Source organism: Rhinatrema bivittatum, chromosome 2, assembly GCF_901001135.1.
Source record: "Rhinatrema bivittatum chromosome 2, aRhiBiv1.1, whole genome shotgun sequence".
Classification (NCBI taxonomy): Eukaryota; Metazoa; Chordata; class Amphibia; order Gymnophiona; family Rhinatrematidae; genus Rhinatrema; species Rhinatrema bivittatum.
The window spans coordinates 527,371,595-527,393,877 of NC_042616.1; the positions used below are offsets into that span (position 1 = coordinate 527,371,595).

Below are 22,283 nucleotides of genomic sequence, written 5' to 3' on the forward strand. Positions count from 1 at the left end.
TCTCTCTTCTGTTTTCATAGGAGTGTGTCTGGCCGTTGCTGAACCTGGCACAGTGGATCGTCCAGCAGGTGAGTAAGCAATATTATCAAATGATGGGATGTTACTGGGGTTGTAGGGGCGCCATAGTATGACTGCCCCAGACAGGTATGCTAAGGAGGTGGTGCGACAGCTCATAATGTGTTTGCATTTTGGCAGGTGTGCGTCCGGCCGCAGTTGAACAGAATGTGGGCAGGCCTGAAAAGAAATTGGATTCTGCAGATGCACCACTTGTTAACCTGTTATTGCAAAGCCCGGACCAAGAGCTACACAGAACAGAGCCATCACTAAAAGTGCTATTGTGGGCCTGGAAACCAAATTTCCAGCAGGCTGATGTTGGGTTGCTGACTGTGCTCATTGTTGAGGGGGAATTCCTCGCCATCCAAGGAACCCAATGGTAGATGGACAGAATCTGGTAATTTAATGCCCAGGCGTCCTACCCCTGGGAGGTAAGAGCAGGGCCAACCTTCAGAGACCTTGAGGGGGAGTAGGGCACACTGGGGATGAGTTACCACCAGTGATGTAAGCTAGTTTGTAAATCTCTAATGGGTCTGTTCTTTTATTGATAACTTTTTCTTTGCTTCTATGTTTCTGTCTTTCTAGGCTGAGGATTTAAATTAAAAAGGCACTCTACCTGCACCGACAGGGATAACGTTGGCTGAACCAGCTGCGGGCAGAGTGGGATAAGTGGCATGGTGCTGGTAAGCTAAGGTTGACCGTACTGACTTTTTGATGCTGGTGGTCCAGGGGCATGTGGGCTATAGTGGGCATACTGTCTATAATGTATGTTGATGCATAGGCTCCAGCAACTTACTTAAAAAAAAATGTATAGACGCTTATTCCAAGTTCAAGGCAGTTCACATAAAATCTTACCGCAAACTAAGAAGAAGTACGCAGGTCACCATGAACCACTCAACCAGGGGCTTTCTCTGGGCTGCTCCCCCCCCCCCTCCCCTCAGTTTCCTAAAGTCTAAGGCAGACCCCAGCCACTGTGACCGAAAAGAAAAGGGGGGCATCCTTCCTGTCCCTTTTACAAACCTGGACCCCAACAGAAGGGGGGTGAGGGGGGGGTGAACGAGGGTCGGGGTGGTTCAGTGATCCATTTCCAGGTCCCTTTCTTTGCTGCCTTGCATTTTGCCAACCAAAAGGGAGAAATATATGGTTCATTTTTTTTTTTTAAACATTCCATTTTATTTATTTATTACAGGTATGTACAACTTTGAGAAAGCAGGCAGCATTGTCCAGCGACCTTTTCACTTTCTTGCTCTTCTGTTGTGTTTAGATTCTAGGAAAAGCCTCACCCTTTGGTGTGTGTTGCTCCTAGCCCAGCATCCAAAACACAGTGATGTCATAATGGTAGCCATCTTATTTATTTGGCCATATTCTGGGAGGAGCTGGTCTAATTTGAAGGGGGGTGGATGTCTTTTCTCACACGAGAACTCGCTCATGTTCTTCTCTCTTTCCTTGCATTTTTTTTCCCATTTGCAGATGCCAGTGATACCTCTTCCTTTATCCTTGGCTTGGATGGGGCCCCCAGAGACAATAGTCCAGGGAGATCCCTGCAGCAGTGGATGCTGCCAGGCAGGGCCCAAACCAGGACCTGGGCCACCCACGATCACTACCACCATCTGGCCCGAAAGGGCAATGGGTGTCCTTTCAACTACCCGCCCTGATGATTCCACCCATGTAGGTCTCCCCTTATTGGTTACCCTGAAATCGGAGGACGCAAAGATACAGCTGTCCATTTGGAGGAGGTTCTCTTGGTTGGCGGTGGTTCAGGTAAGGATGTGCCAGCCCTGGAGCTGCCCGCAGCTGTGGAAACTGGACCACAGGGAGGAGTTGTAGCTCCCCCTGGCTGTGGCCAGCTTAGAAGCTGTGGTTAGTGGTTCTGGAGCTCATGGACCAGAGGCTGGCCAGAATCCAAAGGGAACTTGGGGGAGATAAGGGCTAACCTGAGATAGTTGGTCAACGGACAGAAGCAGCTCATTAGTATCCTGGCAGCAATGCCAGGTACTTAAGGGCTTGCCATGCCAGGCCAACTCCATCCTAGGGACCTCTGCTCCTAGGGGGTTCATTTTTGTTTTGCTCTCTTCCCCCCCCCCCCTCCAGCGCTGCCTTCTCCCTCTTCACCCCCAGTTGTTGCGCTACCTTGTGCACATGACTTAAAGCCTCAAATCTCTGGTCCAGCACAAATAAAAATATTCTATATATTTGACTCTTGCCTTGTTAATAAAAAAATGTTTGATTTGCCTTGTGCTGTGAGCTTTTTATTTCAGGGGTATTGTTATTTAATGGAAGAAGGGATACTCAAGGTGGTGCTAGAGGTAGAGGTCACTTGTCACCATACTCTTGGGAATGAGACTATTCTCAAGTGCACAGCCAAGTCAAATTTTATGCACGGGGGGGGGGGGTAGGATTTTACAGAAAGGAGCATCGCTAGTGGTTGGCAGCCTTTCCTGAAGGGGCATTTTGACTCATGAAGTGAAAAGCAGCATGGTTTTAAAAACAAAAAATTTTAAATCTTAACATATAGAAATCTACCATTGCCAAGTCACTTGCTGTCCAAGTGGAAGAGCTCCATCCACAAAAAAAGAGGTCCACTGGTGTTCAGTGGGACAGAACAAGGGTGAAAGAAATATGACTTTACTGAGGGCATGGTGGAGAGCTCAATGGTTAAAACAAAAAAATTAACTTTAAAGTGTTCAAATGTAAATCAATCAAACAAGTATCCAAGACAAAATTATCCATGCCATTTGAAGATGCTAGGCATAATTTTGGAGTGGTTCCGTTAATTTTGTGATGAGATGTAGTCTGCTACCACCTTCCGCTGGACCTTGTCCCTTTCAGGTGTGGGAGGTCACATAGGAACCTCAGGGCCAAGGTTAGGATCAACATCACCATGCATGTTGAAACTCCGTGATGTTGTGCAGCACGGCGTGGTGGTCAGCTACTTTCTCCAGTGCGTACTGTGATGTCCCTCCAGAATGGTCCAAACAATGGAAATGACTTTTGAGAACACCAAAAGTCTGTTCAGGCATCAATCTTGTAGCAGTGTGTGCCTCGTTACATCGTCTCTCTGCAACTGTTCTTGGTGTTGTCCAAGGAGTTAGGAGCCATGGCTTAGATCTGTACCCAGCATCTCCAGACGTGAAAGCAAAAATAAAAGTATTATGCCAGGCATTTTCAGTTACGACCACCCTTTTTTTTTTTTTTTGTGCCAAGTCTGCTCCCATCCCACCCCCACGTAAGCCAAGCTGCATATTACAAGCAGGAGACACATTCACAAGCAGCACAGTCTTTTCACTTCCCCTGCCCCCAAACAGCCTGTGGCATATGGTCCTTGTTAGACTTGCCCAGCTGCCAGCGTTCACCGTACTTCCCTTCTACAAATCGGTGCTTGAGTGCCGACTGCAAACAGAAGCAAGAGTCATGGCGGTTCCCAGGAAACCTTGAAACTATATTCTATTTTCATCTGTGCATCGCAAACAACCTGGATATTCGAGGAATAAAAGTGCGTCCTATTGTGGAATGCCATGGCGGGAAAAGGGCGACTTGAGTACAGCCAATTGCCCCCATTGCATTTGGCATGCCAGCCATATCAAAGAGGGCCCGTCTCATCTGCTGCAATTGTTCCTGTTCTGGAGGTTAGCGGATGTAGTCCCTGGCTTGCTTCATCATGGCTAGATGTACTCTGCTAAAATGTCTGGGAAAGGACTTAGTCCATTCCAACCACTGTACCCACTGTGTTCTGTAACGAGCTGCTGGTCCGAAAATGTAAGGGGTTGAGAAGCTTCACCAAACCAGGGTTGGTGTGCCTGCGAAGATTTGTCGCTCCTAATGCCCTCATATAGGGAGATAACCCTGGAGCTCAGCTGGTACCTGCGCACATCATCTGTCTCTGTTAATCCAAGCAATGTTGTCCTGGTTGGAAATGCGTGCTCTCTGTGGGACCTTCTGATTATGGTTCGAGCCAGAGCAGCTGCCGCCTCCTCACTTCTTCATTGGCCCACATTCTTCTTTTGCCTTTCTCTTTCTTCTATGAGTTTGCTCTTGCCTGGAAGAAGTAGGGAAGCCAGAGGAATAATCGCAGGTAAATCATGTCATGAGAGAAACTGGCAAAGCAACTTTCACTAACCAGCTGCAGGAAAAGTGAGCTAACATTTTGCTCTACCTCTGACCAGGAGTTCCATTCTGTGTGGTATTAAGTTTTCCGGGTTTGTGCGTGCTTCCCTGCATTGGGCTATAATAGGTAATGCTTTCATTACCCTCGGTTTTGCGTACAAGCAAGGTGACGTGTACACACAGTTGTACGCTTGTATTATTTTTGGGTGTAAAGCCCCTCTCTGCATTGTCAGGCGAGCCGCATGCTAAAGAATTTGCATACAATTGTACGCTGCCTGGTGCTCATGGCTTTACACTCTGCATTACATCGGTCCGAAAGAACTCCTGCAATGCTTTCGTGGCAAGGCAACTTACATTAATCTACAACACATCAACATTTGTCAGCAAGACTAAGGTCAGTGGGAAATTGAGCCTGTTCTGCCCCATGTCAAGGCTCCATCACCTATACTCATATAGGAGGCCCTGCCTTCATATGTACTGCTTATGGCAGACCCAGCCATTAAGTACTCCATATCCATCACCCACATTGGTTGGGAAAGTAAGGCCTTCCCCAGACCTGCTTTTTCAACTTTATACAGGCCTTCTGCATGTTGAAATCATATGCACAACTATGACAAACAGAAAAAGGACTTGATACATCTGGAGCTAGAAGAGTGACTTTTGCCACTCACTCTCTTTTATAAATTTGTTTTAATTATTTCATTTCTAGCCACCTCAAAGTGATTTACAAAACCAATCTCCAGAATACAGCAACGCTAACAAAAAAAAACCCCCCCAAAATGAAAAAAGTAAAACCAGCTAAATGAACAATCCTATATAAACATGAAAACCCAAACCAAAGAGCAAAGTTATATCTAAATTTATCCTATAAATATAGCCCCCCCCCCCCCCCCCCACACACACACACACACACTGTTTCCTGTGGCAGACGTTTCAAGTTTATAAGAACATAAGACGTGCTATCTTGGGTCAGACCAAAGGTTGCTCGAGCCCAGCATCCTGTCTCAAACAGTGGCCATTCCAGGTCACAAGTGCCCAGCAGATCCCAAAAATGGGATCCCGTTTCTTGCTGCTCTCTTCCAGGGAAAGCAGCAATTACTGTCTCTGGGAATTTCTCTCTAAGCCCAGCTATGCTAGATTCCTTGGCCACATCCTCAGGCAACAAATTCCACAGCTTGATTGTGTGTTGTGATTTTTTGGCAAGAGTTGGCAGATTTATGTAGCAAATTGTATGATTTTGCATAAAGTTTCAAATGTCTCACTGAATTTTTTTTTTTATTGTAAACCTTTTGTTTTCAAATATTTAAGCTATATATTATACAAATACAAAATTTACCATACCCAGAAATAAACTGTTTAAGTAAAGGCATAAATTGCAAATTTTTAACTTTTGTTTTTGCTTTGAATTGAAATGCAGTGCAGGCTTTTTTTTTTTTTTTTGAGGGTCTTCTCCATCTTTTTGAGTTTATGAGCTTATATAGATGCTCTGTATCGGCCATGTCATGTCTGCCAGCGGTGGGGCCAGGAGCAGCTGCAGACTTCCCAAAATAACTTTCAGATTTTTGTTAGCTGATTATGCAGTATAGTTGGCCACATGTGCAGGTATGAGAAGCTTTGTACATAATGATGAAATTATTCTGCAGGGGCATCGCTCCATCAAGCAATTATATCAAAATTGCCTTTGATATAATTGAACAAAAAAAAAAAAAGATCTTTAAGTGACTGAACACTGATTGCTTTGTCCAGTCCTACCTCATCCTCTCCCCATTTATTTGTGGAGAGGAGGGACCAGATTAGGGAACAGAGTGCGTTGGCTCTTGTCTGCCCAGCCTCATCCTCCCATCCTGTTCAGGCATTAGACTACAGAGTGGATACGCCGGAAGGAGTGGAGAGAATGAGACGGGATTTAAGGAAGCTGGAAGAGTGGTCGAAGATATGGCAGCTGAGATTCAATGCCAAGAAGTGCAGTCATGCATATGGGGAGTGGAAATCCGAATGAACTGTATTCGATGGGGGGAGAAAGGCTGATGTGCACGGAGCAGGAGAGAGACCTTGGGGTGATGGTGTCTAATGATCTGAAGTCAGCGAAACAATGTGACAAGGTGATAGCTAAAGCCAGAAGAATTCTGGGCTGCATAGAGAGGAATATCGAGTAAGAAAAGGGAAGTGATTATCCCCTTGTACAGGTCCTTGGTGAGGCCTCACCTGGAGTGCTGCGCTCAGTTCTGGAGACCGTATCGCCAAAGAGACAGAGACAAGATGGAGGCGGTCCAGAGAAGGGCAGCCAAAAAGGTGGAGGGTCTTCATCAAATGACTTATGAGGAGAGCTTGAAGAATCTAAATATGTACACCCTGGAGGAAAGGAGGAGCAGAGGTGATATGATACAGACTTTCAGATACTTGAAAGGTTTTAATGATCCAAAGACAATGACAAACCTTTTCCGTCGGGGAAAAAAATCAGCAGAACCAGGGGTCACAATTTGAAGCTCCAGGGAGGAAGACTCAGAACCAATGTCAGGAAGTATTTCTTCACGGAGAGGGTGGTGGATGCCTGGAATGCCCTTCCGGAGGAAGAGGTGAAGACCAGAACTGTGAAGGACTTCAAAGGGGCGTGGGATAAAAACTGTGGATCCATAAAGTCTAGAGGATGTGAATGGAGAGTGGGTGGCTTGCGGGAATGATGGCTACTACCTGGAGATAATACCCTTATTCAATAAATATACACACGGTTAATGTGACTCCAACATTGCTCTAAGCTTCAACGGCAAGAGAAAATGTGGAAAAAAGGATTTGCATTCACAAAAAAATGGGGAGTAGCTTGCTTGTTACAGTAGTTACTGCCCCAAACCAAATAAGCCTAATACTTCACTTTCAATGCATATCCAGCATCGCTCTCTGCTTCAACGGCAGGGGGAATGAAGAAAAGTGGATCTATATACAGATTACAACTAACAAGGACTGAATTACATAGTCTGAGTAAACAAATAAGCATGGGTGTAGCTTGCTTATTGCGGCGGTTACTACCCCTAACTAACTAACGGGCCGATACAGTAAGGAGCAGTAGGAAGAGCTGCGTTAGTGCCGGGCGCACCCGCGGTTGGCGCACGCACAGTGCAGCTCACCTACCGCTCAATACTGTATGTAAATAGCTTGCAAATTCAAGCTGCGTCTAAGAAGCGTCCATGAAGCGTTAGGCCCGCGCAACCCATTTTACTGTGTAGAGCGCTATACAGTATCCTGGGTGCGCTGGCCTAACGCTTCACGGACACGCTGGTATCTGTCATTTCAAATGACATTTGAAATGACAGGTACCAGGAAGTGGACGGTTCTCCTACGCTCGGGATTGCCTGTCCTCTCCCCTTCTCTCTTGCAACTTTTTTTTCGCTTTTTCGATTTTTTCCGCTTTCGTTGCTTCGGGAGGAGGGGAGAGGACTGGGTCTGCCCCGGAGACCAGCACCCATGGACGCGGCCAGAGCAGGTGAGCGGGGGCTGGGGGAAAGTTTGCTGCCTACCCTTACCCCTGCCTCTAACGCAGGGGTAAGGGTAGGCGGTAAGTTAGCAGGTTAAACGCGCGGCAAAACGGCAGGGTAAAATAGCGATAGTCGGGGCGCGCGTTACTGTATGGGAGGGAATAGCTAACTCGATCGTTTACATGTAATATACATGCCGCGGGCGGAAGGGGTTTCCCAGTGATTTAAGGACGCGGTAAGAGTAGATTAAAGGGGATAGTGTATCGCGGGTTGGTCTAACGCGGCCGAAAAGTGGGTAGAAAGCGGGTTAGGAGCAGGGTAACCGTGGCTGCACTTTACTGTATTGACCTGTAAGCTAGATATTTCACTTAGATGCAGTTCCAACACTGCTCTCTACATTAATGGTGGGGGTGGAAGGGAAATAGAACCAAAAGGTTACTAAGAGCCAAGAGAAACAGATAAATATGAGAAAAAAAAAAAAGTGCGAAGCTTGCTGGGCAGACTGGATGGGCCGTTTGGTCTTCTGCCGTCATTTCTATGTTTCTATTAAATAAAATATAGACAGGCATTTCCTGACTAACCATCTCTCCATACTTCTATCTGCCTCCACTAATTCCATTACCTGACTCCTTCGCTTCTACCATTGTACTATATGATTATATGCACCCCTGTACATAATGTATATAACAGCTTACAATTATCATTTCAGTTAGTATGATATATACCAATAATCGCCTATTTTAAGAACGTTTCGCCAGTTGCGCTGTTTTTCTATGCCTTTCTTTATGCGTGCACCCTGCCCTACAATGTTGTACCCTTGTTAAATGTATTTTCCAAACATTTTGTTAAGATGTAAACCGATGTGATGTACACACTAACACTGGTATATAAAAGGTTTTAAATAAATGAATAAATGAGCTGCCTGGCAGGGGAGGGACTGGAGAATGAAGCAGAGCTGTTTAGTCGCTGTTGAGTCTCCTGCAGGCACTGTAGTTCCCTTCACATGATTGAATTAGCATATGGGAACTCTTTAAGTCTGTTGATTACGTGGCAGCCTGCTGATTAGTTTCTTCTGGGGCCTGCAGTGGAGCCCAGAGGCTGGGGTCACTGCCTATGAATTACAGATGAAACTAAATACCATCTAAAGTTAGAGGTAACAGTCCATGTGCCTTTTCGTTGTAAGAAATGAGCAAGAGATGTCTCTCTTTCTTTCAGTTGTGCCAAGTGAGCACAGAGAGACCTGCTCCCTGTAAATAGCTCTTGATATGCCACCCTTGTGGTGGTGCCGCACAGTGGGGAAAATGAGGCATTGTGTGTTGCTGGTTGCCTGACTGGTAGCCTCCATGGCCACAACAGCAGCTGACGGGCCCCCCCCCCCCCCCCCTTCTCCACCTGATTATCCTGGACCCCTGTGTAAAACCTGTGGATAGTCCTTTCACCAGCTCTGGTAAGAGTCGTTTTTTTTCCATGTCCCGTGAAGAGTAATGTTCACATGCACTGTTGATGGGTCCAGAGTGAGCGGTGATGCTGCCTTTGTAAGTCTGCTGTGACCTTGCCATGATCTCGAAAATTATGTAACGGAACTAGAATAAGTTACTGAGAAAGGCAGCAAAAATGATTTCAGGGCTAGATCAGCTCCCTTATGAAGAAAGTTAAGATTCTTCAGTTTGGAGAAGAGATGACTTAGAGGGGTACATAATAGAGGTATGTAAAATTATGCGTGGTATGGAATAGATTAATAGGGGAATAGTTATTTACACTGTTCAGTTTCAGAGAATGTCACCTAGTCCTAGTACTTACAGTTAGCAGATTTCAATCAAATGTGGTTAAAGCTAGTAGTATTAACTGAGGTTGTAAAAAAAACAAACCAAAAAAAAAAAACATGGACAAGTTTCCGTAAGACAGGTCTAAAAAAAAATTATCCAGATAGAGAAATCAAAGTCTGTCTCTTAATTCTTGGGGAGATCAATATAAAACACACGTGCTGGGATTTGCAGGGTATTTCCAAGCTACCTGCCCTGGCCGCTGTTGGACACAGGACTCTGGGCTTGATGAACCATTGGACTGACCTAGCATGGCGTTTATTATGTTCTTACCTTGTCTGGGCTGTGAGCTAAATGGCGCTTTCCACTTTCCAGATTAGCCTGGCCCATGGGTTGGAGAGAGGCACTGTTCTTTCAGGTTACCAGGGGAGATTTGAGGACTCCCAGGTCCTCCTAGTGCCAGTTGGAGAGCTTTGAGTTGTCCAGAGGCTCAGTAGGCTTGCTGTGGTGGAACCTGCACTGCCACCCTGTGTGTTTTATCTCGTAGTATAGCAGGTTTGCTTTCATGTGGTGCGTTTGACATGTTGGTCTGGCAGGTACTATATTCTGGTTATTGTCTTGTATCACAATTTGAATTCTCTTTTTTTGACCTGGCAATTTCCTCCTCCTCCTCTTCCTCTTGTTCTTCCAGTTCAGTGAAGCCGGGGCCTAGATCTTGGCCCCATGAGTCTCCATTCACAGCTACCTGGAGATTTTTTTTTTTTTTCCCCCTTATTTTTATCTCTTACATCTTATGTTAAGTCTGATCCAAGACTGGAATGGAAGGACTAAATACAGTAAACGTGTGCTTCCACAGGATCTTCAGCACATTTTATTTTTTTCTCAGGTGAAACCAGAAGGTCACAAGCATTCCCCGAGAGCATCAATTCCAGGATCCTTACCAGAAAATCACTTATTGCTACCTCAAAACCAAAAACTGACATAGCAAGGAGTAAAAGTTCACCACAGTGCAATTTTCCAGTTAGAACCCACAGAGTGAATGCCACCGACTTGTATTGTTTACAGCTGCCACACATGACTGAGCCTTCAGCGCCAGTTGTGACCTTCCTAACCTCCTTCCGTGCCCTGGAGGGAAGCGAGAGCAGGAGACAAATGTTTGGCAGTAAGACTGGGGACTGAGTTATAGGGGAAGGGGAAACATTTCCCCAAGGCCCCTTAATCCTGTAAAGGGGCACCTGCTGCAACGGCATCCACCGCCCCCTCCTGCAGGTTCTCCCAGCCAACACCTAAAAATGATACAAGAAAAGACTTGGTCGTGAAGGGGGATGATGATGAGTTCCCCTCCAAACAAACCAGAATACAGCAGATAGTATCAAATGAGCTGAAACAGAATCCCCACTCTGAGTCTCCTGAAACTTTGCACAATGCTTGAGAGGAGTTGCCCTGCACACTTCCTTATTTCTTCTGCCACCCGTCTCTTCTTGCACAGAGTGGACACTTTCTTCTCCGCTAGCCACGGCTTTTGTGTACGTGGTACATGAATAAGTGAGGGTGTTCGGTCGTGTAGGATGCCAGGGTCTGGCAAAGTGCTTTTAAAGTCGAGTTCTGCCTCTTTATAGGTGTGGGTTTTTTTGTCATAATACAGTGCATGCAGTGATTTTTTTTTCCAGAAATATTTGTCAGCTTTCCCTCTCACGGCAGGTCACAGAGTAAACTGGTATGGCTCATTTCAGCAAGGTTTTATCTTTATTTTATTTTATTGTCAGGAGGAGGAGAAAATAAGTGACAATCTCTCCATAGACTAGAACGGGACTACATTGCAGCCACAGAGACCTTCCAAAGATATTGCTGACCTGACATCAATATTAAAACCTTCCCTTGCGCGCTCAAATATCTTTTTGAGCCAACCTGAATGTCAGCATGTATAGCTTCCAAATAGACTCTATCAATAGTTGCTGTTCTGCAAAAGTATATTCCAAGTATATTTTCCCCCTGTAGGCCAAAAATAGCAGTGCTGAAGGAAGGCCTGAGGTGGTAAATCTGGCTGAATCATGCTTAATTGTAAAAGAATGTGAAAATATTTTTCAGACTGGGTCTTATGAACACACGTTCTCAAATATTGCTGTTCAGGCCTACCGTTCATGGGTTAGAACATGCCATTTGAAAACTAGGGTGCAATTTAAGGGTGTATGTCCTCTTGATACCTGTCTGAAATTATAAAAATATTTTCTTTTCCCATAGAAAGGCAAGCATTTTTCCATTTTTTTTTTTTTTAAGGAATATTTTGCTAAAGTGAGGGTGCTTCTGTTTGCCCGTCTGTCTATATCTGCGTGGTCTCTGTTGCACGGCCATGTGACCTTAAGTCACGTAGCTGTGCACGCCACACGCAAGGCAGGGGAAGAGCCGTGGGTGTTCGTGGGACTGCCAGTGCCCCCTTATATCTGCAGACCTTGTGGCAGCAGAGGACTTAGGCGGAGCAGTGGCAGCTCCGTGCCGCTAGGGTTCCTCATATCTCCAGATCTGAGGAGCAGCAGGAGTCCATTCTGCCCCCAATGAAGCAGTGCTCCCCTGGTCTGCTGGCCCCATGGCTTTTTTTTCTTAATTGGGGGCAGGGTACCCAGGAAAGGTAAGTGGCATTTTGCTGGTCTGAGCAATGGAAAGTTGCCTCTGTATTGCTTCTTGCATGCACTTTACAATTTGTAGTTTTTGCAATTTTTAATTTATAATCTTAGAGCTTTTTTTTTTTTTTTTTTCATTTTCTGGTCAGTCTGAGGCTGCTGTCACTGTTTCTGCCTATTGGCTGTGCAGAAATCTCTCGCCTTACCCGTGTTTTAGTCAATTGGAAGTCTCCTATAATGCAGATAAGAGAGGTGCAGCTATAAAGTCCTGAGAACTGTCCTGGCTACTGTATTTAAAACTGAGCTCTGAGGAAAAATATATAGATATATTTTAGTACTCTTAGCACATTTTGAGAAACAATAGAGTGAAAGAATTAACCACATTATTAATTGGAGGGGGTAGAAGATCAGTCTTTCTGTCTTAAATTTATAACAGAAAATCTCTCATGCTTAAATTGAATACTGAAGCCCAAAAGAAAGAAGCTGTTGCCAGTCTTGTTATCCCAGGTTTTCCCCATCTGTTAGCCCTGCTTTTCCCATTAACCTTTCCCTGCTCTGTGAATGCTGTCTGTCTCCTTCTGACACAGCACTGCTGTTCCTCATTTTCATCTATTGACACAGAAGCCTAGGATATGATGGCAGATGAAAGTTGTAAGGCCCGTCTAGTCTGCCTGATTTATTTCCTCTTATATTTCCCAGAGGCTTCCAGTTGTTCTTTGCCTTTCCCATCAGTTCTTTACAGCTTGGGGTTTCTCTGTGCTTTTTCTATTTACTTGTCACTTTACCGACAAGGGCCAGTAGGGTTGTTCAAAAGTTTGGATCGGATTCATGTGCCTTGCGTGACTGCTTCAGTTCATGTCATTAGCCCCAGAAAAAGCTTTGAAACCATGGAAGCTATCTAATTGCAAAATACGTTTCCTTTTTTTGGTTCATTTTAGAATATTTTTGCTTCTTCTCCTTCTCATAGCACAGATGTCGGTTGGGGACTTTCTAGCCAAGGACACAAACAGTTGACTTGCATTGAATATAACTGTGGTGTGTTGATGTGGAGGTGTGAGGATGTTTTTGGTTTTTTTTCGACTGAATAAAGCATGGCACACTCAAAATACATCCGTGACCAAAAATTTGTCTTTATTGTGCCAAGTAGTGGTATCCAGATGAGATCCCAGGACCTGCTACCTAACTCCGGAGTGTGGATGACAGGTGCCCCAAGGGATTGCATTGGGTTGCTACAGCTGTGGTGAGATCTAATCTTAGTGTGCAGCAGCACTGTGCTTGTTAGATGGAGGCCCTAAAGAAGGCACCAGTGGGTAAGAGCCAAAAGCCTCAGTGTAAGGCTGTGCAGCAGAGCTCGTCCTTGTCCATGAGTGAGATGTCAAAGGATCCTTGGCACGTAAAATAGAGATTGCAACCTTCAACCTCTTGCTTCTGCGAGGGAAACTTTTCTCGTGTGACTGGTTCCTGGTCAGGGGTTGAGCATGGTGCATAAGGCTGTGGTGCCAAAAAGAGCATCTATCTGACTTTGGCATCATCTCCATAAGAGCCAAAGAAAAGACCAGCACTGCTGGCACAGGGCTCTGCTGGAGTGGGTCCCTCCTCATCACTGAGGCGAGACATAACCTTAGCAGCACATGTCCCATCATCCTTTGTGACACAGAGATGCCAAGCCACTTATTTTATTCAGATCCTGAGCCAATCAGGGCACCGTTTGTGTCATCAGCCTGAAGCTTGTATTCCAGGGTGTAGTCTAAACATGGCACGGCATTCCAGTGTGCTGTCTGTGTTGGAATGAATTGCCTCTGTGTTTGAGCCTAAGAGTTTCACTGCTGGTGCTATGGTGTGGAAGGAGACGCTGCTGGCACTGTCGATTTGGACCCCAATGCGCAATTGGGAACTAGTCTATTCAGCCAGCATAGAGCACCTCAGAGCCACCCCTGCCGCAGTAGATTCAGCTACCACAGCATCAAGTTGCTCCTCTGTTTAGCAATAGACTTCCAGTGAGGATGAGACAATCTACGTCTCTGAAGAAGATGTTGCTACTTCCATTTGGACACAGAGGGTCCTCCAGCCAGTGGGAGCTCAGCTTTCAGAGCAAGTAAATAATTTCTTTGCCACCCTAAGCACTGGAGAGGGAAATTAGAATCTTTCCTGTCCAGGATGGAAGACCTTTTTCTACATAGTGGGAACACCCAAAGTTCTGCCCCAGTGCACACCTTACCTCAAGTGCTTATAGCATTGGGAGGAAATTCTCACTGTGAGGTGGTGGTTTCTCCTTCTCCTCTGATATCAATTCACACGTTGGAAGGGATCAATTCATTCTGAGTTCCTTCTGAATGTTTCTCCCTTGGACCAGCAGAGATCACCCTCATCATAGTCCATCAGGGGAGGAAGAAGATTATACAAGAATTCCCTCAGATTCCCTGCTGGACTTAATTACAACATACCTTTCCTCCAGAAGATCTCTGCTACCCCTGGGGCTTGGATAAACTGGCAAAGACACTGTCCATCAGCATTAGAAAGGAAAAGGAGCAGAGTACAGATGTCTCAGGGCTCTTGTGTTCCTGCGGACTCCACAGCTATCCCAGTTCCTCAAGGACCTACAGGTGAGGTTGTGGCAGATGCCAACATCTTGCCTTCTGGTAGCCCAGAGCTAGACGTAAAGTAGAATCCAGGCTTCCTCCAGGTTTGGGGTGATCTAACTTATCTTACCACTCCGTGGTGGCTGAGTCAGTGTTGAAATGTGCCCAACTCATTCATGATCGCTCCAGCATTCATCTTGGGAAGAATCCAAAAGCATTGAACCTGTATGGGATGGGGTAGGGGAAAGGTCTTCCACAGACTCATACCGAGTACCCAGATTGCGGCGCATCTGCTCTGTATGATGCAGTATCTGCAAGAATGCATGCAAAAGCTAATTGATGGCATTGTCAGACAAAAGGAGCAGATGGACATCTGTTGAGCAGTGGAGAAGGCAGGGGAATGTGAGAAATACCTCATCTGTTTTGATACCACGGCCAGAATTTTGGCTATTTCCATTAGAGTTCGAAGGCTTGCATGGTTGTGAATGAGTGCCCCCTGAGATAATGTGCCTGATAGTCTCGTAGATGTTCCCTGCACAGAGGACAACTTATTCAGCAACAGAGTTCAAGGTGATGGCTCTGATTAAAGAGAATAGATCCACCCTACAAGCATTATCAGCCACGGCAGGGGAACCAGTCTACCTTCTGCCAGATGTCGTTATTTTTCCTACAAGCATCTATTCGTCCAAAGACACTTTTTCCGCTCTTTTCAGCATCACTGAGAGGGAATGGCATCAACCAGAGGCTCAGCAGCAGATGCAAAATAAGCCCTGGGTCGGTTTTTGTTGACTTTTGAGACCCAGCTCTGCTGGTGGGAGGGAATGATTTGGTGGTTCCTCCTGGAGTGGTGTTGCATCGACAGGGACCAGTGGGTCCTGAAAATTGTGGAGTATAACTACTACTTTATGCTTCTCTCTTCCTCTACTGACCCAGTATATTTCAATCTTTGTTTCAGACCCTTCTCAATCTTCCCAACTACAGTTGGAGGTGCTCATTCAGCAGAATACAGTTTAACCTGTCCCTTTTCAGGAGTGTGAATAGTTTTCTATTCTTGGTATCTCCTAATTCCCAAGAAGTCAGGAGCGATTGAAGCCTATTCTGCTCTTGCAGAGACTGAACATCATGTTGCTTCGGGAGAAGTTCAAGATGAACTCCCTCCAGGCAATTCTTCCTTTCATTCTGCTGAAGGATTGAAAGTGTGCCCTGAATCTACTTATGCATATGTCCTCATTCATTCTGCCCATTGGAAGTTCCTCAGGTTTGTGTTGAAGGAGGCACACTGCCAATATAAGGTGCTCCCCTTTGGCCTCTCTGCGGCCCCAATGGGATTCACAAAATGCTTTTCGATAGTGGCAGCATAGCTGCGGTGCTAGGGAGTCTGTGTATTCCCATAACTGGATGATTGGATGGTAATATGTCTTTCTCCATCGGGAGTTCTGCAATCCCCTTGAAGACCATATGGGTCTTCCAGTCCCTGGGTTTACTGGTCAGCTTTGCCAAGTCAAACCTGGTTCCAGCACAAAGAATTCAAGTCATTGGAGCCTAGAGAGTCTCTTCAGGAGAAAACATTTCCCCTTGTTGAAAGAACTGTATTACTGATGGGCATAGCAAGGTCGGTCATGGTTCTTCTTGGGTAGATGGCCGCTGTGATACATGTGGTTCCTCTGACTCATATGCACATGCAGGATCTTCGATGGAGCCTCCAAAGCCAGTACAATCGGCCATTATACCATCAAACCTCGGTGACCTCCGGGATGACTGCATCCCTTTGCTGGTGGATGAATCCAGAAGTTATAAATATGGGCCTCCTGTTGTGCATTCCACTTTGTCAGTGACCTGTTTACTGATGCCTCCACCAAGGAGTTGGGGGAGGGGAGGTGCACGTCATTACGGTGTGGCCCCAAGCATCATGATCCATAGTGGAGTCATCTACAAATCGACCATCTGTGAGCTGTTAGCTGTGCTCTAAGGGCTTTCTTTCACCTTTTTTAGGGAAAGAATCTTGATCCTGATGCATAACAGTCCATGCTTTACGTAAATGAGCAGGGAGATATGGGTTCTTAAGCTTTCTGCCAGGAGGCTCTCTGAATCTGGATCTCCAGGTGATCTATCATCCAAGGAGTCAGAGCATGTAGTGGACTGCCTCAGCAAAGTGTTAAATCAGAATGAGCAGTCCCTGAATCAAGGAAACAAAGACAACTTGTTCAGTCACTGGAAAGCGCCAGAGAGAGATTTGTTCGTCTCAAAAAGCAACAGAAATGTCTAAGTTCTGCTCCATTCATCCAAGCAGCTACAGATAAGCTCCTGATACTTTTGTGCCAGACTGGAGTGTCTGTTTATTCTGTGTACCTACCAATTCCTGTAATCTCCAGGACTGTCCAGAACATCCTTTGGGTCAAGGTGAGGATAATTCTTGCAGCACCAGTCTGTCTACATCAAGCTTTGTATCCTTATCTCGTTAGTCTGTCAACTCATTCTCCGGTTCCATTAGGAACATCTTCAACTCTCATCACATAGGTGGAAAGCAAGCTTTAGCATCCAAACCTACCATCACTGGCTCTGACAAAGTGGATGTTGAACATGCAGTAGTCTCTTCCTTATTCTTTCCCAAAGAAGTAGGGTATGTTCTGATTTCCACCAGGAAACTTTCAACCAGAAGATACAGTTTCAAATGGAAGAGGTTCTCGTCTTGGTGTAGTAACAGCCAGCTGGATCCCTTCTCCTCTGGCTTGAGGGACGTTCTTTAGTATCTATTCTGCTTTTCATCCTCAGGCCTTAGTATCTGTTCAAAGTTCATCTCATTGCCATTACAGGGTATCACCAACACATGGAAGGGGCTCCAATCTCTCTCTACTTGCTTTGGTATCAAAATTCATGAAAGGACTGTGGCATTTAAACTCCTCCAGTCAGTAAATCTTCAATGCTTTGGAACCTCAATGTAAGTCCTGGCTCAACTCATGAAACTTCCCTTTGAACCTCCTGAGTCTGTGGAGAAGAGATCTGTATTCATTTAGACAGATAATAGTTATCAGTCTAAATTTATTTTTATTTATTTATTATTTTTATATACAGACATTCGATCTCAATTGAGATATCACACCGGTTTACATTCAGGTACTGTAGGTACTTTAGTATCTGTAGTATTTTAGTAAATGACTTACTTGGCTATATATCTGCTAACAAGTTAGTCGGATAGAATTTACCTGTATAAGTTAGGGCAGTCCAGGGGTGTAACTGGGAGGAGTTGACTTAGTTGGCTAAGTTAACTGGCTAACTCCAGTATTCAGACTTAGCCGGGTGACTTAGCCAGCTAACAGGCCGATACAGTACAGATGCGTAAGAAAAAGTGCGGCAGTGCCGGGCGCCCACACGTTTGACGCGCGCACATTTTGGTTCACAAGCCGCTCGATTCAGTATTCAAATTAGACACAAATCCAAGCGGCGGCAAACGAGCGTCCAAAGCGTGCCTATGAAGCGGTAGGTGTTCGCAATCCATTTTTGACTGTATAGAGCGGTATACAGCGCCTATACAGTATCCATGGTGCGCTGGTACCTGTCATTTCAAATGTCATTCCACCAGGTAAGTGGATGGTTCTTTTCTACAGACCCCGTATGGACACCGGGGCCGCTGCCCTGAGCATTCGGACATCCTCTTGTTTGGAGGCCACCCCGAACCTTCCACATCCAGGCGCCCGGCCGGACGTTCAAGGTCGGGGCTTCCGTTCATGGACCTTCCTGCCTCTTTCCGGACGTCCATGACTGAAATGCCCCGCTGCCTGTATGGACGTCTGTGCTTCTGTCTGGTAGATTTTCCCTTTGTATTCTGTGTGCTCCTCTTCTGTTTGGTTGATTTTCCTTTTCTATTACATGTGCTCCTCTTCTGTTTGGTTGACGCAGGAGGAAGGCATCCGTTGGCCCTCCTCCCCGAGCCAGGCCTCCTTCCGGCATCTGTTAGGCGTCCAAGTCTCCGCTGGACCCCCGGAGCCTCAAGACGCCTAGCAGACGCCGGAAGAAGGCCTGGCGCGGCTTCCATCTGTCCGGCGTCCGTAGAGGCATCCATGTCTCAGAGACGCCCAGAGATGGATGGTACAGTTGAACACATACCTCCTCCGGTCTTGCTGCTGGGTTCTCCTTGCTGCTGGGCTCCCCTGTTGGCCTCTCCAATCTGCCTTGTAGAATTAGCTTGCCGAGCATTTCGAGCATTTCTCATTCTGCTTCTCAACCAAATGAAAAAGATCGCCAGAGCCAATATCTGCATGTTGTCCATGACGCTGTCTGGTCCAAAGCTGAATGAACACCACACTAATGCCAGGGTCAGGGTAGGCGGTAAATATTGAGGTTAAAGACACGGTAAATAAGCTGATTAAAAACGCGATAATTTGGGCGCACGTTACTGTATCGGGGGGAATATCTAATCCGATCATTAACATATATATATGCGGCGGGCGGAAATGGATACACGTCTTTTTCGGCAAGCGCTAAGGATGCGTAAAAACCGATACTGAATCGTGGGTCCGTCTTACGCGCTCAAAATGCATCCAAAGCGGGTTAAAAAACGGGCAACCGCAGCCGCGCTTTACTGTATCGGCCTGTAAGTCTGGTCAAATCAAAGAGCTATCCTGTAGTTAGCTGGCTAAATAAAGATAGCCGGCCATATTCAGTAGTATGGCTGCACTGTTGAATTGCCTCCAAAGTTAGCTGGATAAGTTTATCTGGCTAACCTTGCTATCCAGACTGTGTCTGAATATAGACCTCAGTTTCTCACTTGGAAAGTATTGTTTCATATGGCTGTCACTTTGATATGAAAAATAAGTGAACTACAGGCTCTGGTTTCATATTTACTATGTCTTCTGTTTTATCATAATAGGGTTGCTCTATGAATGCACCTCAGCTTACTTCCGAAAGTGGTGTCTGTGTTGCACGTTATTTGGCTAACTTGTCCGGGCTATTCAGTGGCGAGGCTGCACTGTTGAATATGCCTGGATAACTTTGAGCTAACTGAATAGATTTATCTGCCTAACTTTAGACTTTAGAGCAGATCTAACTTATCTAGCTAACTTAGCCGAATAAGTTTGAATAAGTTAGCCAGATAGTATCACCTTATTTTATTGAATCCACATTGGACACAAAATCCGGCCGATACAGTTTGGACGCGTGTTTTTGACGTGCTAGCTTTACCCCTTATCCAGTAAGGGGTAATAGCACGTTGAAAACGCACGTCCAACCCCCCTGAAACTAATAGCGACCGCAACATGCAATTGCATGTTAATGGCCCTATTAGTTATTCCCGCACAATCCAGAAAGCAAAATGTGCAGCAAAGCCGCACATTTTACTTTCAAATATTAACGCCTGCCGGTGCCGGGGAAATGTACAGAAAAGCAGAAAAAACTGCTTTTCTGTACACCCTCCGACTTCATATCATGGCGATATTACGTCGGAGGCCCCAAAATTAAAAAAAATATTAAAAATTAAAAAAAAAAAAAATTAAAATCGACCCGTAGGTTGGAAGACAGACACTAAATTATGCCAGCGTCATTTTCCGAACCCATGGCTATCAGCGGGTTTGAGAACAGACACCGGCAAAATTGAGCGTCGGCTGTCAAACCCGCTGACAGAGTCAAAAAAGAGGCACTAGGGACGCACTAGTGTCCCTAGTGCCTCTTTTTACCGTGGGTCCTCATTTGCATACTAAATTGCGCGTGTCGGGAGAGCGGGCACTCTCCTCGGAGGGCCGGCTCTCCCACGGGTTTTACTGTATCGGCCTGAATGTTTGTAAATAAATAACATCCTTGCCCCACCCACCATTTGGCTGGGCAGCTATTTGGATGGATAAATAGTTATCTGGCTAAGTCAAAACTGTTAAACGCAGCTGAATATGAAAACATTGCCATTTATCCAGCTAAGAACATAAGAAATTGCCATGCTGGGTCAGACCAAGGGTCCATCAAGCCCAGCATCCTGTTTCCAACAGAGGCCAAAACCAGGCCACAAGAACCTGGCAATTACCCAAACACTAAGAAGCACTGAAAATTGGGCCCTCTGGGATTCTTTTTCTTAATTTAAATCGTTTGATAGCTTATTATGGGACTGATATTCAGATGCTGTCTAGCTGCACAAGCTAGCCAGATATTCAGTGGTGTGGTTGAATATATTTTATAGTTAGCCGGGTAAGTTTATCTGGCTAAGATTTGGACAGCCGAATAATAATCCTACACTTATCTGGCTAACTAAGCCGGGTTACTCTGAATATCATCTGTTTATCTGGCTAATGGGCCGATACAGAACAGTGCGCTCTGATGGAGCTCCGATGGAGCGCACTGTTAGCCGGCATTTGGACGCACTTTTCGACGCGCTAGTTTTACCCCCCTATTCAGTAAGGGATAAAAGCGCGTCCAAAACGCACGCCCAAACCCCCCCCCCCCCCCCCCGAACCTAATAGCGCCCGCAACATGCAAATGCATGTTGATGGCCCTATTAGGTATTCCCGCGCGATTCAGTAAGTAAAATGTGCAGCCAAGCACATGGCGATATTAAGTTGGAGGTCCTGAAAGTTTAAAAAAAAAAAAAAATTTTGAAATAGGCCTGCGGCTCGCAGGTTGAAAACCGGACGCTCAATTTTGCCGGCTTCCGGTTTCCGAACCCTTGGCTGTCAGCGGGCTCGAGAACAGACGCCAGCAAAATTGAGCGTCGGCTGTCAAACCCGCTGACAGAGTCAAAAAAGAGGCGCTAGGGATGCGCTAGTGTCCCTAGCGCCTCTTTTTACCGCCGGGCCTAATTTAAATAAATTTATTTACTGAATCGCGCGCATAGCAGAGTGGCCTGTGCGCTCGCCGGGAGAGTGGGTGCTCGCCCGCTCTCCCGCGTTTTTACTATATCGGCCCGAAAGTTAGCTGCACAAGTGGCTCTGCCCTGGAACAGTCCCATCGCTGCTGAGTGCCCCTCAATATTCAAACAGCACCACTTGGCCAGCTAAGTCCAAACTTAACCTGCTAAGCGGCGCTGAATATTGGATCTTAATTTTTGTATTAAATGAAAATTTAATATAAAGTGAGTTTATCTGTAAGAAAAACTTGGTTACGGTTTTTAAATAAATTAGCAGACGTTTGTAAAACATTTGTGGAGGCCTGAGGGCCACCCTTCTTATGTGAACTCTGCCCTCGTTCCGGCAAATGACGGTGCCGGTGTCGCACATCTCCCGACCCAAAGCCGCCGCTGTTTCCGTCCGCTGACCCGCTTGGGTCAGTGGAACAGTCCCAAGCACGTGCTCCATGTAGCGGCCTGTTTTCTGGTGGCCGTACCGGCTGTCCTGCTGAGTCTTCCGGCTGCGTGGGCTTAGAAGCCAATGGCTGGGCCTGCTTCCAGCCCATGCTGCCACCGGCTGGGCACCCTACTGATTCCCGACAGACGTATGCCACCTTATGTAAGCCTATTCCATTTTAAATTTATATTCATTCTAGTCTAGTCAAGCTTATCCTTCTACCACCAATCATTGTAATTTCCTTTCTCAGTTACCTGTAAACCGACATGATATGTTTTTACGAATGCCGGTATACAAAAGCTATAAATAAATAAAAATAAATAAACTACATCCTCCTATCCACTAATATCTTTTTTTTTTTTTTTTTTTTTTTCTCTGAATGCTGACGAGCTGCTGTGAGCCCACCCAGCTGTGAGTGTTTGAAGGAAAGGGAAAG

The 22,283-nt window shown here is 45.8% G+C and overlaps 1 protein-coding gene across 1 annotated transcript in view; it reads left to right on the forward strand.

Annotated features, from left to right (window-relative positions):
* PARD6G (par-6 family cell polarity regulator gamma) overlaps positions 1-22,283 on the forward strand; it is a 224,338-nt gene that overhangs the window by 10,184 nt on the left and 191,871 nt on the right. The window lies entirely within an intron of this gene.